General features: G+C 33.6%; 1 protein-coding gene across 2 annotated transcripts in view; it reads right to left on the reverse strand.

Moving 5' to 3' along the window:
• The window catches only part of LOC106670192 (neuropeptide F receptor-like), a 381879-nt gene extending 363083 nt beyond the window's left edge, over window positions 1–18796 (reverse strand). Inside the window, exon 1 of one of the 2 annotated variants that reach the window (XM_014400295.2) lies at window positions 18725–18796. The gene's annotated coding sequence lies outside the window, so the exon portion shown is untranslated. Of the gene's footprint in view, window positions 1–18615 lie in introns of both variants that reach the window. The other variant, XM_014400297.2, reaches the window with a different exon arrangement.
• Window positions 18797–19012: the final 216 nt, after the last annotated feature.

A 19012-nucleotide genomic window follows, 5' to 3' on the forward strand; every position in this document is an offset into this window, starting at 1 on the left:
TATCTTTTTGTCGAATGAAAAATAATCAAATCTTAAAACATTTAACTTTCAGTTTATGGAAATCATTTTGGCCATGCGTCTACAAATAAAAGATCAAATTGTTCAACCTAGTCGCTTTATCTGTATAAATAATTTCTTTTTAACCATGAAAATAAAAACTACTTCCTCAAATAGCTTACCAACTTATTTTTTGGCCCGTTGTTTGATGTATATTTTGACATGAACGTTTAACCTTATTGGTGGCTGGTCGAAATTATGCGGATTGGGATGTTGAAAATGGGCTTTACATCCCGAAATGACCATCTTTAAAAAAATTCAACTTCTTTGTTTTAATCTTGGTAAGCTTTGGATTATTAAATTGTTTTGTGTAACTTTAATATTTTTTGTTTATTTTTAGTTTTTTGTATTAAAAGTTTCCTAAAAGCTCTTTGGAAGCACGTGAGTTGGAATTCAGTGTTCTTTCAGTGATGAGTCAGCGCTCTCTCGGCCACCGGCGACCCATTTTTCTTTTCCTTAAAATATTTAGAGCGAAAAATAATAATAATAATAAGTAATAAAATGTCGTTTGTTTGATAAAAAAAAACGTTTATAATAAAGTAATTCCTGCCTTACAGGAAAGCATAACTGCCCGGCGGAGAAAGGGTCAAACGACTATCATATTATTTTCTTTTGTTTTAAATTATTTTCTTTTTTTTAAATATCAATTATTTTCAATAGTGCCTGGATTTGAACCCAGAACCGCTTGCGTCGTAATGCCACTCGGATAACCTAACTACTCGGCCACCGCGGTTCTCACAAAATATTTATGTTGGTATTTTTAATTATTCTTCTTGTAAGTAGAAAGCTATATATTTTTAAATATATTTAATTTCTTTTGTAAATCATATCAACTTTTTCTTTGTTCTTGAATGACTACAATAAATGGGGTTGTCGGGGCCGCAGAGGTTCAGCGTTGGCACGTTGCTCATCATTGTAAGGTAAAGGTGCCGGGTTCGAATCCACCTCCGTGCATTCAAACCAGACTTACTGGTTACTTACAAATGGGGCTTTTTTTTAAACAGTGGCACCCATGGGGTTGATATGACCTCTGCTGTTTTCATCACAATTCACACATGTGAATTAATTTTGCATCAGTTAATGTTATTTTCCTCTTGTGCGTGTCCTTTTTTAGACCAATACGACGAATAGTTTATTGTTATAAATTGATGATGATGACGGCCCGAAGACTGCAGCCTTCAGGCTTATTGTACATTCCTTGTTCCTTGTACAGTCGACTGGATCCTTCTCCTAAGAAGTACTACGTCATTGACTGTTATTGCTACAATTCCTATCCCTTAGTTTTCTTTGTATCCGAGGCTAAGTATCCATTGAGCGGTTGCTTCGCATTCTAAAATGATATGGGTAGCTGTTCCTTCCTAAAGTTTGTTCAGCTCGCTTTTTCCATACAGCTATATATGTATATATATGCTATATATANATATATACATATATATATAGCATATATATATATGCCACTGTAATCTAATAAAAATAATTTAAAAAATCTTTTAATTAACGGCTAAAATATTATTATTATTATATTCTTACCACTATATTAATTCTTAAATGTACTACTACAATTATGTATTAAATTTTTTTTTATTAACGATTTCTCATACTGTTTGTTTTAACTTGGTTCCTACTTCAATTAAACTTGGTTTATTTGTTTGGCCAACTTTTTTTACTGCCATGGATTATTCTCCCTTTATTAAACGCTATAACGTTCATTGCTGGATTTGCGAATTATACATTCAATTCCGTGTCAGCAAAAGAAAAATTGTGGCGCTTAATTAATATTCCAATATATTTGTTGCCCCGACGAATCACCCCTCGCAAATGGTTTTTATAAACCTAAAGGATAGGAAATTTGAATTGGAAAGTAAGCTTCATTAGTGAGCTCTTGTTTCTAACACCTGTCCGTTCAGGGGGGGATTTAGTTACCACAAGTGCACACGGACATTCTTCTCTACTTAAATATTCATCGATAAAAAAATAAATAAAAAATCCAAAACACGCACTTTATTCGCACAACGGATTGTAAATTGAAGAAACTCGTTGATTTATCATTCCTGGCATGTACAACCGTATCAAAACAATTCGTATATTCGACAGGGCATGCATTCAAAGAATTCGAATCGTTCCTATTTAAAGTGTTTGTATCAACCAAATTATTATTCACGAATAATCTGGACCTCAGTATGGTCAAGTGGATGGAAAAATAAATTTAATTGTTATCTCCAAAGCTATCAACCTATTTTAAGATCATCATCAAGGAAAATAATCTTAAAGATGTCTACAGGGACATCGGTGGCCGCAACGGTTTAGGCGTTGACAAGGCGCTCATCACTGTAAGGTAAAGGTCCCGGGTTCGAATCGAGCGGCCCTGCATTCCAACCCGACATACTTACGAATGGACTTTTTTTCAAAAACACCGGGAACCCGAGGGTTGATATAACCTCTGCTGTTGAGAACCCTCGTAAAAAAGAAAAAAAAGATGTCTACAAATTGAATTAAGTAATAATAATGAATTTCTTTGGACATTTGAACACTCAGTCCCAATATTCACTTTGGCGTTATACTCCTTGGCAGTGTTGGGACTAAGGGTACGTTCAAAGAAATTACCAAAATTAATTATATCCATTTCCAGAGAACGTTAAGATTATTTTCTCTGTTGATGACCTTAAGAATAAGTCGAAGGCTTTGGATATAACAAGTGGATAATAAACAAAATAAATTGTTATCACCCTGAACCCTCGAGCTATTTTTAAGGTCATCATCACAGAAGACCATCTGAAAGGTGTCTACAAATTGATATAATTAATGTTGGTAAATTTCTCTGAACATACACATACATAGTCCCAACACTGACAAGTACTGTAATACTGAAGTCAGGTTAAACCTGTTATTAAAAACTCAATTATGTCAATTTGTAGACATCTGTAGGATTGTCTTGCCCTGATGATGATTCTAAAATAAATCGATATCTTGGCAAATAACAATTAAATCTGTTTTGTAATACACTTGGTCATACCGAGATCCCGATTATTCGTAATTTTAAATAGTTGTTAGGGCTAAAATATTTATAGAAGATTTATCCAATATTATATATTAATAATATTATTCATTAGCCGTTTAATGTAATTAATACCCCTGAATCATAGAATATTCCTAATCGTAATTAATACTGTCAAAAAATTGGTTGTTTTTTCGTTCTATTCTCTTGGTTTCGAAAAAAGCATTAACGTTTAATAAGGATCACACGTCTTTCATTATTTCCGGTAGTCTAAGAATGCTACAAATATTTTCATTACCATTCTGACAATATAAAATTATAAATTTCCATTGCTGTATTTTGATAATAGATTTTCAATTTTTTTTTTTTTTTTTTTTTTTTTTTTTTTTTTTTTAATAGATTTGAATATAGTTTATAGTTCTTTTCTGGTAGACTTTATATGTTACATGTAATTGTAAATAATTACTTACATTGGTTTCTACAATAGAATTATGCCTAGCAGATGGGTTTATTCATCTGAATACTCATTATTTACTTGCTAATTCATACGAAAACCTTTAAATGCTTAACATTTAAATAATATAAAAGTTAAATTAAACTCTATTAATAAACAGTTTTTGAATATAAAAATTTTGCTTGATCAAAATTCTCTGCTATTAAATTTGGAAAAAACTAACGTTATATATTTTTCATTAAAACTATTATTTTTAAAATGTCCATTTCTTCATATATTTAAATATAAATTATTTCACAAATCCTCAAATTTATATCACACAAGATTAAACTATTATCTTGATTTAACAAAAATAAATACAGCCAAATACTATTTCTTCCTGTAACATGGTACAGGTAAACGTTAGACGATTACAAAAAACATTCTTGGCCCAAGATATTAAGTTTTCTCTAAGTTTTTTTTTGTTAATTAATTGATTTGTTTTACCTATTTTATTATAATAAAAAAAATATTTGTAATTTTACAACTCCTGCTATCCGGTACGAATATCTATAATTATGGAAAGCAGGCTGTAATGAAAGAATAGGAAATTACTTGTTTAATTATATGCTCAATTTTTTTATTATTTGACTTTGCACTAAAAAATAATAACTTTTGAAGTTTCCATTATAACGAAATAAATATTTATTTTTTATCAGGACTATCCTGCGTCGAGAAAGAAGCCACCCTATTCGTTCCAATGTCAAGATGAAGGAAAATAATAACTGGGGGCGAAACCTGTTTTTGACGTAATATAGCTTGTGACGTCAATTTTAATCAAGGAGTTGAGTTATGTGATGCCTTCTTTACTTGAGTGCCACAACCCTTCCTGATTGAACGAAGTGAACTTGAAACCGTCTGTCTGGACAAAATCGGCGTTTAACAATATTTTGTAATATTTTTTAACGTTAATATTTCTCTCTTTGCTAATAGAAACTTCGTTCTTTGATTTCTTGGCCTATGGTAGATCTCGGTGAATTATATACTACAACTTCTTTGCCGGTTTAGAATTTTATTCTTATCGTTAAGTCATTAAAATGAAACAAGCAATTGTCGAATATAGTCCTATTTTGATCCTTGATATATAATATGAGTCCGTCGTTATAAAATTTCATTTGTAAACCTTCGCAAAATCAAGCGACCGTGCAACTAAATTAACCTCTTTGGATTATCATACCTTTAAAGATATATTTTTATGCTTTAAGTGAGTGTACTTCAGCAATAAATTGTATATTCTTTTCTGTAAGCGATTCTACTTTTTTTCTAAGTAAACTTATCTACTTTTTTTTAGCAACAAGTGCCAATTTGTCGTTTACCAATATATATATATATATATGTGTGTGTGTGTGTGTGTGTGTGTGTGTGTGTGTGTGTGTGAACCTCAGATTCATAATGTGACAACAATTATTCAGAAATCGTGAGTTGCGATCTGGTGTGATGTAGGTTTCAGAAAAATATTTCCTTTATCGTGCCTACGTTTCGATCTTTATTGTGATCATCTTCAGGGCCTGGGATTTACAAGTATTGTTTACATTGTGCAATAAAAAATATATTTTGCATTGTATAAATTCAAGTTTTTCCACATCCTACATGTACTTGTTAAATGTAAACGATGTTTGTAAATCCCAGGCGCTGAAGATGATCTCAATAAAGATCGAAACGTTGTCACGATAAAAAAAAATGTTTTTCTGAAACCTACATCACACCAGACCGCATCTCATGATTTCTGAATAAATATCGATTAACGGTAACTAACCACCACACATAATGTAACAACGTTGGTATAAGCAAAGGAAGTTTTATATTTAACTAAAAATAAAGAAAATATGTCTGAGCCCATCCGTAACAATCATCAAAAGAAACACGTTGTTTTTCTATTATTCCTATGTTTTTTAGTAAAGAAAAGAAATTATTTTCCTTGAAAAGTTTCAAATTCGATTATTCACAATTCCAGGCTCAACAATTATATAAAAAGTTGATATTTTTAATTACAAAACTGTGTATTATGTGTAGGAACAGACAAATTTTAAACTTAGTACATTTAAATCTGCAAAAAGATCACAAGCCTAATACAAATGCGTACCTTTTTTTCAAAGAAAAATCTATATAGGCCTTTTAAAAAAAATTGGATCGGAGTCCGTCGTCCTTGAACGAAGGAAGATTCGGATGGAATTAATTAAACTCCTTTATAGCATAGAAATTTATTAACGGACGCCCAAGTTAACTTAATTTGTTCGATGTTTATTAGTATCCAGGATCGTGTTAAATGCAAGGCGAAGGGTTTCGACCTGAAAAAGATCAAGAGCCCCTTTTACACCTATTTTCTCAGCTGTTCCATCAAGCCGATAATTACATTGTTAACCTCCCAAACAAATTTTCGCCCTAGCTGTAATTATTCCGATTTCAAATAGTATTAAACCATTTTGTCAATTTCTCTGCCTAATAGATAACTAATTTGATTTAATTATCACCTTTAACAATGGAAAAGGTCTAATTATATATTATAGCGCGTTAATTTGTTTTTCATTTAATAAAAACTTCATTGACCGTTTATCTACAATCATGATTACAGGAAAGAAGCTTGAAAAAAGAAGAGAGAGCAGCGGCGTATTTAGCCGAACGCCGTGGGTTCGAATCCCACTCGTGACACTGACTTTTTCAATTCAACCAATGCCTTACATAAAGATTAATTAATTGAAAAAAGTTATTTGGTCAATCGGACTACGAAATATAATGAATTTAATAATATAATTATTTGATAATAACCAAGTCTGAAAACAGATTTATGATACTGGTTTAATAATAATTACAATTAATTAAGGTTTTTTTTTAGTTGAGATAAAAAAGTCAATGGCACGAGCGGGATTCGAACCCACGACCTTCGGCTAGAGACGCCGCTGCTCTACCTCTTGAGCTATCGTGACCTCGATCCACTCGGACACTAACTTCCCATCTCAACGCCACATTTTGAATTTTCCCTCCTTTTTGCCATTTTTCAAATGTCGTGTAATCGGATTAGATTCTCGGCGACAAATGAAATGGCCACGGAGAGCTTTAATGAAGTATACTTCATTTTAAATCATTAAATTCACAAATTTCGTGGTCCGCTTGACCAATTAATATATTACAATTAATTAAGGTTTTTAGTTGAGATAAAAAAGTCAATGGCACGAGCTGGATTCGAACCCACGATCTTCTGCTAGATACGCCGCTGCTCTACCACTTGAGCTATCGTGACCTCGATCCACTCGGACTCTAACTTCCCATCTCAACCCCACCTTTTAAATTTTCCCTCCTTTTTGCCATTTTTCAAATGTCGTGGCCACATAGAACATGGCCACGTAGAGCTATATTGAAGATACACTTCATTTTAACTTATTAAATTCACTAGTTTTCGTGATCGCTTTACCAATTAATATCTTTCAATTAATTAAGATCGTGGGTTCGAATCCCGCTCGTGCCATTGACCTTTTTATCTCTCATTTATATTTGCACGTTGTTGGTTTACTTACTATCTAAAATGTATCAATCCATCATTAAATTAGTTGGTGCTAAATCAATCACAAAAGTGCTCACTCACTAAACTTATTTATTTACTCAGTCATTTTCTCCCTATGAAAGATACATTCGTATAATATTTTTCTTGAGTTCTCTGAAACACTCTATTTTCTAAAGATTCTAAAAATAGCAAAAATACACGATATATTACAAGAAAAATATACCAAAACAGAAAAGAACAAACTGTGATGAGAAAAAAGTTATTACATTTTTGTAGGCGGGGATAGCAAGAAGAAGGAAAAACGGTAAAAAAGGAACAAATTACATAATTCAATGCAAAATAAAAATAACAAAATGCTATTGAAAATTATTTCTTGTGTGGTGATTAGTGACCGTTAATCGATAATTATTCAGACATCGTGAGATGAGGTCTGGTGTGATGTAGGTTTCAGAGTTTTTTGAGTGAGTAGAAATACTTTGATTGAATATAAAAAAAATATATTTTGCATTGTATTAATTCACTTTTCCACATCCTAAATATATTTGTTAAATGTAAACAATGTTTGTAAATCCCAGGCCCTGAAGATGATCTCAATAAAGATCGAAACGTTGGCACGATAAAGAAAATGTTTTTCGGAAACCTACATCACACCAGACCGCATCTCACGATTTCTGAATAATTATTTCTTGTTGAAATAATAGCAATTGCCAATTTAAAAAATATTTATATGTTTACATTTATTGATATTTTCAAACTCTAAAATGGTATTCCCAAAGCTTGTTTTTAGGTGGGAAGTATATTTTATTCATTTTCAAATGGCGTGTGCGTGTCTACCCTGAGAGACAGAAAGTTTATAATGGTATAATTTAGAGCTTACAAGCTCTCTCGTAAAGCTGATATCCGTTTGTTCATTTGATAATTTATTAGCCTTGAATATATGCGGAGCTTCCTTTGGTACTGAAAATGGAAAATTACATAAAAACATGAATGAAATATATCGATGTGGTAATTTTTGTCAAATAAGTCTCAATTTCAAAAATTAAGAGACAGAGGATTTCCCATTCCCTGATTTATACATGTGAGCACACGCGTGTAAAAATTGAGACTCTCACTTCTCCCATTCGACCGGCAATTCCAGCTTTGTAATTAACCAATAACGAATAAATCTGACGTAATCTACAAAATCAACTGTTTAAACTGTCCGGCAACTTACATCGGTCTTACATCCAAATATCTGGACAAGAGAGTAAAGCAACATATCTATGATTGCAAAAAACCTAAGCAAAATCCTACAGCACTCGCTACCCACCATTTTGAACACAAACACAATTTCGACTTCAACAATCCAAAATTTTGGGGACCGCGGTAACCGAGTGGTTAGCATGAGAGACTCTCACGCCGCGGTCGTGGGTTCGATTACCACCGTAGCCTCTGGCCCTTTTTTCACAATAACCCCTCCAAAAAATTTGAACACACATATACGAATTGTCACATGGCTAATATGCATAGTTCATAACACTAAAAAGAAAAAAAAAACAATCCAAAATATTACACACAGAATAAAACAAACAACCGTAATTTTTTAGAAATGATTCACATCAATAGAGATAAACACAGCTCTAATTCCAGAACAGACATATGTAAACACAGTCGCAGCTACGCCAATATAATTAATCAAATTCAATATATTGGATTGAATAGATAACGTACATATATCATCACATCACATTCCACACATCAAACTTTTTTCACATAGTCTAATTTTTCAACAATTTAGCTTTCCTTTTCCTATTTAGCCCCGTCTATATAATCCTGAAAGGATAACCTGGCCAAACCTTTACCAACGTTTTTTCCCTTCGTCGGCTCTTTTCACCTCAAAGAAGCCGCCGCCTTATAATAAATAATAATAAATAATAAAATGTCTTTTCTATACCGACTTCTTTCCCCACCCTCTCAAAATCCAACATATATAAACATAAAACAGCAATATCTCACTGGCACTCTTTACACAACACACAAGAATGGCACAATTACACAGAAGACAAACACTTTGAGTGAGTAGAAATACTTTGATTGAATATAAAAAATATATTTTGCATTGTATAAATTCATTTTTTCCACATCCTACATGTATTTGTTAAATTTAAACCATATTTGAAAATCCCAGGCTCTGAAGATGATCTCAATAAAGATCGAAACGTTGGCACGATAAATAAAATGTTTGTCTGAAACCTACATCACACCAGACGACATCTCATGATTTCTGAATAATTTGTAATTTACAATAAATTACCGGCAGACCGTGAGAATTACTCAGTTCGGGTGTTGACAGTCCGAGCCAACCTTCTTATCCATCCAGCTGGGGGGGGGGCTAGCTCATTTCAGCCCCAATAGATTCATTTCCTCTTAAATACATCCTTTCTCACTTACTTAGGCTGGTAGTGTACTCGATTTTCCTCTATCCCCAATTACCCCTATTATTGTATAACTAACCTAATTGAGGGTCGATGGTGTACTCAATATTCCGCCATCGACCCTCTCACACTACACATTTACCCTAATAAAAATGTTCACTCTCAACACACGCTAGGTTAAATTATCAGAATTATATAAATAGAACAACTCTGTCCCCACCTAAAATAGCAACAGAGATACTCGCTGTCGTGCTCAAACACGATATTTATATCGTGTCGCACTTTGACACGCTCTTTATATGGTGTCAAGGAATTGCTCCCTCAACCAGGTGGGACACATCGACAATTTTTCGCAACATGCCAAAAATAAGTGTCTGTGTGTCAACTTCACATAGCCTGTTCCTAATCGGGTTAGAATGACCCTTCTACGAGACAGATCCTCCGTAGGCCATACATCGTCGGTGCTCTTGATACGTGAGAGTTATCTGCCGAGCCCTCCCAACGAGGCTGCCAATTTTTTTAATCAAATTTTTTTAATCATGTTTGTTCATGTACTTGGGGTACTTAATGTATCTAATGTAGGGACATCCCGGACTTGCTGCTTCACCCGCCTTTTCGTTACTCTCCGACGTCCGGGAACCCAAATAACAACCACTTCCAAACATCTCCTGTTCGTAGTGTCTCTCCAACAAGAGCGCAACGAGAGGGAGTCGGGAGAGATAAGGTAGGCAGAGCCACTATCATCTGGAGTAACTTCAAGCGGTTCCAAATCGCACACAACTCCGCCACGTAAACGCTACGGTGCGTGAGGGGAACATGAAGCGGACACACCCCCTAAATGCACAGCGCACGTCACACATTCGCCGATCAAGATGCGTCTGTGAAGAAGATGATGCGAAACCGGCGTACATTGATACAAGCTATAACATATATATATTGCTATAAAGATGCATGATGATGAAATAAAGAACAAAATACGACGGTCCGCGTATTTTTGCACTTTTATTCCAATTATAAAGCATTAAACTTATTTTTATTAAGTATTGTAAAGTAGTAATAATGATACGAATTTATCTTAAAATTCATTTTGAAACGATTACTATAAATGTTTTATAATATTAACCGCTTGAAAAATACGACTTCAAACTGTAATTTTCTTAAAATACAATTGATTTAAGATTAAGATCTGTTTCTGTAATTCAGAGGCTCGTTTTACACGGTAGCACTGATTAGAATTTCACGCTCGTAGTTCCGAATTCCAGTGGGACCTAATTCCATTAATTTTCCCAACAAATGGAACGCAAATCTATTACTTACGTGTACAGAATTCTAGTAATCCCTAGTAATAAACATACATATAATCACAGTTGAAACCCTTATTAATATATGAGTAAATATGTAGAGAGAGAGAGAGAGAGAGAGAGAGAGAGAGAGAGAGAGAGAGAGAGAGAGAGAGAGAGAGAGAGAGAGAGAGAGAGAGAGAGAGAGAGAGAGAGAGAGAGAGAGAGAGAGAGAGAGAGAGAGAGAGAGAGAGAGAGAGAGAGAGAGAGAGAGAGAGAGAGAGAGAGAGAGAGAGAGAGAGAGAGAGAGAGAGAGAGAGAGAGAGAGAGAGAGAGAGAGAGAGAGAGAGAGAGAGAGAGAGAGAGAGAGAGAGAGAGAGAGAGAGAGAGAGAGAGAGAGAGAGAGAGAGAGAGAGAGAGAGAGAGAGAGAGAGAGAGAGAGAGAGAGAGAGAGAGAGAGAGAGAGAGAGAGAGAGAGAGAGAGAGAGAGAGAGAGAGAGAGAGAGAGAGAGAGAGAGAGAGAGAGAGAGAGAGAGAGAGAGAGAGAGAGAGAGAGAGAGAGAGAGAGAGAGAGAGAGAGAGAGAGAGAGAGAGAGAGAGAGAGAGAGAGAGAGAGAGAGAGAGAGAGAGAGAGAGAGAGAGAGAGAGAGAGAGAGAGAGAGAGAGAGAGAGAGAGAGAGAGAGAGAGAGAGAGAGAGAGAGAGAGAGAGAGAGAGAGAGAGAGAGAGAGAGAGAGAGAGAGAGAGAGAGAGAGAGAGAGAGAGAGAGAGAGAGAGAGAGAGAGAGAGAGAGAGAGAGAGAGAGAGAGAGAGAGAGAGAGAGAGAGAGAGAGAGAGAGAGAGAGAGAGAGAGAGAGNGAGAGAGAGAGAGAGAGAGAGAGAGAGAGAGAGAGAGAGAAACAGACAAACTGAAAGAGAGTAGAAAGAGGAATAGACAGAATGTTAAAAAAAGATCGAGAGAAAGATAGTGTTCATAAAAGAGGAGAATGAAAGTGAGGGAGAGAAAGAGTGGAAGAGTGAGAGAGAGAGAGAGAGAGAGAGAGAGAGAGAGAGAGAGAGAGAGCGAGAGAGAGTGCGAGAGAGTGAGAAGTGGGTGTAAAGCAAAATTTACAAAATATTAAGTCAATTTCAGTGTAGCGTCAGAAAAACTTGTCTCCAATACAAACCTTGTAAATATAATCAAAATTAAATCCAATTGTAGATCCAATACAACATCAGTTCGACCAACAAACTAAAGTATGCCTTTTTTTTGCAGATTTCTCGATGGATAGACACGCCTTAGTTTATAATATCTCTCAGTTTTGAATGTCAGCGAAAATGTAAAACTATAACACTTGTCAGAAACTAGAATTGTTGTTTGGGGTGTAGTCAGAGTTTTACTTTCATATTGGTATGGGTAAATAACAGGGCTGTCACTTGGGTCCCTTACTGGATTACCTGTTTACAAATGACGTCGCAGAAAATATAGATGGCAGTGAGGTACTTACAGACAATAGAAGATGAAGAACTAGCATATACGAACAGCCGGGTTCCATTAGCCTCCAAACCACACAATTTAAATATTTAACAGTTTGCCAGAATATGTAAACATATCAAATGTAAAAATTGATCTTCAAAAGAAAAAATAAGGATATTTTCCAGTGGGAGAAAGAGGTCATCGAAAGAAAAGTGGTCTTAAAAAAAGAACTATTTTATTTACGCCGAATCTATGCTTTGTTGAAAATCAAAAGGAAAAATTTAAGAAATCAAAATCTGCATTAAATTTAATATGGAATGGCTGAAAATAATTTGGTATCATATGGGGTAAAATTGAAAGTGTTAATAGTTCAAGCCCGTTTATCCTATGCTGTGGAGCGCAAATTTGGGGTGGTGGGGTACGAAGAAATTAAACACTATTTATGTATTTTATTAAGAAGTTGCTTAGATTACCATCCTATACGCGCACTGAATTTATTTACGTAGAACAGGAATAGGGCCAACATAGCGCGTGGAACTACACCATAAATATATATATATATTAAAGTGCCAAATTTGAGATTTCCAAAATTGCTTGCTATGGGAATCATTAAAAAAATATATCTTTAAGTTTCGGGAAATCATGCCAATGAAGCTTCATTTAGGAGCTCGCTTTAATATGGAAAATGTACAACTGCAGGCAATTAGCAATACGTTACTTGATCATTATAGTGGTAAATATAGAAAAGATCTAAAGTTTTGAGAGGTAAATTTTAGGAAGTGAATTAAATTGCCACTTGATTAATAATTATTTGTATAGCCATTGCCACTATCTAGTCAAAGATTGTTATTTAAAATAAGAGCTGAGGTGCTATAATTAGGATTAACACATTTCGGTTAGCACAATGAATGTTTTATTTTTTCAATTTGTAACACAACAAAAAAGATCTGTATCATTTTATCCTTGTTTGCCTTAAATAAAATTAATTGGTCCGCTTGACCAATTAATATCTTTCAATTAATTAAGGTTTTTAGTTGAGATAAAAAAGTTAATGCACGAGATGGGAAGTTAGTGTCCGACTGGATCGAAGTCACGATAGCTCAGGTGGTCGAGTAGCGGCGTATCTAGCCGAAGGTTGTGGGTTCGAATCCTGCTCGTGACAATGACTACCTTACCACAACCAAAAACTTTACATAAAAAGAATAATTATTTGAAAGGTGTAAACTTAGAGTTGTTCACATGATTAAAACCACAGCAATTTGTCAAGTTAATATTTCATTTAGAATAATTATTATTCCAGTATTTATTATTCCAGTATTATTAATCCAGTATCACAAATCTGTTTTCAGACTTTGTTATCAAATTATTATATTAATAAATCCATTATATTTCGTGGTCCTTTTTGACTTTTTTATCTCAACTAAAAACCTTAATTAATTGTAATATATTAATTGGTAAACCGGATTCGAAAACTAGTGAATTGAATAAGTTAAAATGAAGTATATTTTCACTAAAGCTCTACGTGGCCATTTCAATTGTCGCCGAGAATCAAATCGATTACACGACATTTGAAAAATGGCAAAAAGGAGGGAAAATTCAAAAGGTGGGGTTGAGATGAGAAGTTAGTGTCCGAGTGGATCGAAGTCACGATAGCTCAGGTGGTAGAGTAGCGGGGTATCGACCGAAGGTCGTGGGTTCGAATCCCGCTCATGACATTGACTTTATTATCTCAACTCAAAACCTTAATCACTTTAATATAATAATATCCAGAAACAGATTATTCGACAAGTAAATTCGATTTTGAAAGAGATTATTTATTATTTGCCAGTATTTACTGTACCATAAATTTACATTATAATTGTATTAAAGAACATTTTTATTGACATAATTATTCTCTATTTTTGTTTCCCATAATATTAAATCAAATGAGACTCCTCAGACGGCTTAGCCCATTGAGTCTGTCTTTAGTACTAAATAAAAAAAAATTTATTACATATATTACAATACGTATTTTACATATACGTAAAAGTACAACACTAAATACTTATCTACATATCTACTCAGTCTGTTGGAGTGTACTAACTAGAATTTGTGTTCAATCGGTTTGAAGAAACACAGAAACTTCCTTAGATACTGGATGGAATCTACCAAAATTCCGTTGTATCCCTATGTATGAATATTAGATATTTATGTATTATGATCGCCTTACACAATGAAAATATTGCATCATAAATTGTTTATAAGGTAACATCTATTAATTTATTCTTGGATTTTCTCACATGGTAATGATAATGAGCACCATTGTGTTTAATTGTATCTTATAGATATGTAATTACATTTCAATTTTTTTTTAAACGAGGGTTCGCAACAGCAGAGGCTATATCAACCCTCGGGGTGCCGGTGTTTATGAAAAGTATGTCGGGTTCGAATGCAGGGCCGCTGGATTCGAACCCGGGACCTTTACCTTACAGTGATGAGCGCCGTGACAACGCCTAAACCGTTGCAGTCACCGACGACCTTAATGATTATTATTACTAATCGTCAAATTTAAAATATGCATTTACTGGTGTTCAATAAATTTGTCGATTACATTGATTTTGTGAGTGTGCATGGGCGATAGCGTTAGTTTTATATTTCGTCAAAATTCAATACGTTTTCAACTTTTCAATAAATTTAGCCAAGCCTTATTTCATCAAAGGTTTTGTAATGAAAACATATATCGGTACCCCCACACCCGGTACATCGGTACGTTAATAAATTCAATCCATTAAAAAAACCTTTTATTAAACAAGTACATAATCATATTTTACATGATTTTGAAAAACAATACTTTTAAAATCATATGTTCACAAACGGCTGTACGTGCTCTCACAATCATATACATCTATAAATATACCTTCCTTGCAACTATAAACAGTTTAGAAATTTTCCTTGCAACGATGACTTCTATTTGTTTAAAGGGCCGTTGTATATTTTTGTTATTTAAAGTTGTGCTATTTATGGAACTTTGTGATAGTGAAAGATGTTAATCAAGCAGGAATTAAAATATATTTTCAATCCCACGGTTTTCCATTTTTTTTTTTTACTTTGAAAACTATTAGAAATGAAATTTTATTTACAAAAGAGAACAGTGAAAATATTTCTGAACAGTCAACATTCCTGTAATATTCATGACAACAAAGCCTTTATTAAAGCACAAAGTACACATTTCTTCTCTTTACAATACATCAGGACATTAAATATTCTTGTTATTCAGTCAAAGAAAATTTAATTTTATACTTATAATAAATTCCAGTTGTACGCATTTGCGCGTGTAATGATTAAAACGCGCACACACTCGCAAGAAAAAATTTCCCTGTGAAAAGTTGTAATATTATATAATATAAAATAAATATATGTAAAAGTTTTATTCGCTGATGAGATGAAAATGAAGGCATGGAGAACGATACGTAAAAATAGTGACATTTGGAAGGGGGAAATTACAACTCGTTTACTAGTCATACCCTTTCCGATCGTTCTGATCTGCCTATCATTTCAGATTAACTAACGCTTTTCGGACTTTTGTTATTTTCAATTGTATAATATTTACATACTAATCAGGCATCTCATGTCACATAAATTGGTGAAGTGTCGAGACAAGTCTGACAGGCCAAAACAGCGCGGATAACACCCATCATTGGTTAAACACGAATATCTCTTATGTTTACATTTACTTTACCTAGGTCATTTTGTTTTCTGGTCGGTTATGTTGAAAATAGTTCAAACTGAGAACTTGAATTTTGATATGACCAAATTCTGTGTTGATACTGTATTAATTTTAACTCGAAGGCCGATCGCAATTGGTTATAAAGGGGACAAAATGCCATACTGTTCATCGTTTATTGCTAGAACACGTAGCTAATTTAAAGCGTATTCGTAAACTTTCGTATGAATCGTAAACTCTCAGACAAATTAGTTTTTTGAAAAAGATATAACTGCAATATCACCGGTGATAAAAAAAAAATACCGTGAAGGGTGATAAAAATGTATCACCTTATAAACTTTTGACTATCTTTCCAGTTCAACGCGGTTTGCGATAGGGCACAACTTTAATTATGCAATCCATTAAACCTGCAGTTTATTAGGCGACGAATTAATTGCCCAGACCTGCATGAAAGACCAATTTGAAATGTTGAATTACTTTTTAATTAGTATAAATTAACGTCAACGCAAAAAATGTAGTTTGTTTTTGCTTACAAATTATAATTTAATTGACCTAAATATTGTCGTTTCCTCAACAGTAATGCACGTTAGAAAAAATAATTAAAATACATTCTATTTCGATTTATACAATAACAATATTTTTTTAAGTATTTGTACCGCTGAAACGGAGAGTAAAAGTAAGTTATTAGCAAGAGTGGAGAGAGTTCAAATCCGTCCCAAAGAATATCGAGTCTCTGGGGGGGAGTGAATAGGATCAGACCTCTATGTTTCTATCGAGTGTTGTGTTTGTTTTAATTTATTGTAATGAATGTAATTTATTAGCGTGAAAGGAAGGGGTTGCTTATAACCCCGCCGCGAGGAATATCAAGTACTCTGGGTTGAGTGTATGAAGTCTGGAGAGTAAAAGTAATTTATTAGCGTGAAAGGAAAGGGTTGCTTATAACCCCGACCCGAGGACTATCGAGTTACTCTTGGGGCGAGTGTATGACGTGACGTCTGGAGAGTAAAAGTAATTTATTAGTGTGAAAGGAAGGGGTTGCTTAGAAATATCGATTACTCTGGAGGAGTGAAGTGACCAGACATCTGTGTTTGTGGTGATTATACGTATTGTATGTTTTGTTTCTATTCTGTATTTGACAATCTGAGGTACAAAGGAGAGACTAGCATTCTAGGATATCAACGTAGTATATATCTGAAATCAGAGAGCCAGTAACCAGATCAAGACGCCCAAATGGCTGCAGTTTAAAACAAAATATGCGCGAAAGAAAAGAAAAAGAAGGAAAACGCACATAGGGCCGACGATGACCTCAGCTGTTTATCGGCCAATAAACTTACCACTTATATACAGTATTTTTTGATAAAACCAAAACAATAAAAGATATGAACTTACGTCTACGATGTGAGTGTTAGTCAAAGGAGACCAATTATTATTCTATTGAATTTTCCTTTTTATCGGGCTTGATTTCAACTTTACTAAATGTTATAAAAAAAGCTTTTATGGAACTTATTTAATAGACAATAGCACATAAATTTCACGATATAATCAGAGCACTTAATTGCATTAAGGGAATTAAAATTAAATCTATCCGTTCGGGAATAAATCCATGCGCAAATAGTAACAAAAAGAATTTCAAATATTCAAAATTTTAAATATGTAAATTCAATAAGCGTTAATCTCAAGAAATAAAATCAGTAAATATTGCTGTATATTCTTCTGTTTCGGTACAGTTTTTTTTATCAGTGACGCAGCTGTTATTTGCAACCTATCGTTAGTATTGATTTAATCGCTTATTTTTGCAAATTTTCTCTAGTGAGATGCTTTTGTTTAAAATGAATTATGAAGCTTTCTTGTACGTTTTGTTTTCGAAATTAGTAAAGGGAATTGGAAGATTAGAATAACAGAAAGTTGAATTCAAAGCATAAATTATTGAAGAAAAATGACCTATCCTTACTGAATCGTAAGAGGTTTGCCATTAAATAAATACAAAATACAACTTCTACTAGTTACATGTATCTATATTAACGACGGTGAAAAAATTCTATAAATACCGGAAATGAATAAATTTAAAGTTGTATTATAAAATTTCTCCGATACTCTAAAAAGAATTGTGTTTGTTGACGAACGAATTATTTTTTTAAACACATAATAATATTATTAAATATTAATATTTTGAAACCTGGATTTTCTGCTCTTGTTTATTTGAGGGTTTTGTCCTTAGCTCTCGTTTTTAGATATATTAATTTTTGTTAATTACATTTTGCCGTATTGTTTGTAACAGTGCTAATCTTTTCGTTTTTATGTTAACAATTAAAGTACAACTTTTTGAATTATATTCATTCATATTTTTGTGGTAAGAGCTTAGGCCCATCAAATTGAGTTTCGACAAAATCAAAACAAGATAACCAGGAGGCGTTATTCATTCCCCTGTTTGTTTAGTATATCTCAGCTGTTTGCACTTCAGTTTCAAAACAGCTTTTATTGCCTGATATCCAAAAAATTTTAAGCTCAGCGGGCGTTTCTGGAGTTCATTTTTGTCCGAGTTTGTCATTTTTAATTTTTATTATTGGTTTTAAGAATTGACTTGCTAGCATATTTTTGTTTTAAATTAGCTCGTAAATATTTTTCTTAAAATATTGGTTGTACAAGTTCTTCACAAATTATGTATTATTAGTAAAAATATATATGATAAAATTATAAAAAATATGGCTTTATGTCTTACCAATTAAAAAAAAATCGCAGGATTTTTTCTTAAGACTTCAATGCAATAGAAAGTCGACTATTTGAGGGTTGGACCGTTAATTGTATGGTTCGAGATATTTTTGAAGTACCTTGAATCGTAGACAGACGGACATAAGAGATCGCGATGTTGACCAGTTGGGGGTGATGCGGGTACGGGGGTGACTCGAAACTGAATGAAGCGGGGGTGGATTTGTAGCAACAGGCTTCCCCACCAACACCGTCGCACAAGCGCCTTCACCACAGGTTGGCATTATTTTATCCCACTCCTTGTTCGTAAATATATAATTTTTATTTCGTAATGGAAAAATAAGAACAAACGGCGTTTCCTTACAGCCAATAAAATTGAAGAAAATATATTCTAATCTCTTTAAAAACCA

This window comes from Cimex lectularius, unplaced genomic scaffold, assembly GCF_000648675.2.
Source record: "Cimex lectularius strain Harlan isolate CLEC.00 unplaced genomic scaffold, Clec_2.1 scaffold134, whole genome shotgun sequence".
In the NCBI taxonomy this organism is placed as follows: Eukaryota; Metazoa; Arthropoda; class Insecta; order Hemiptera; family Cimicidae; genus Cimex; species Cimex lectularius.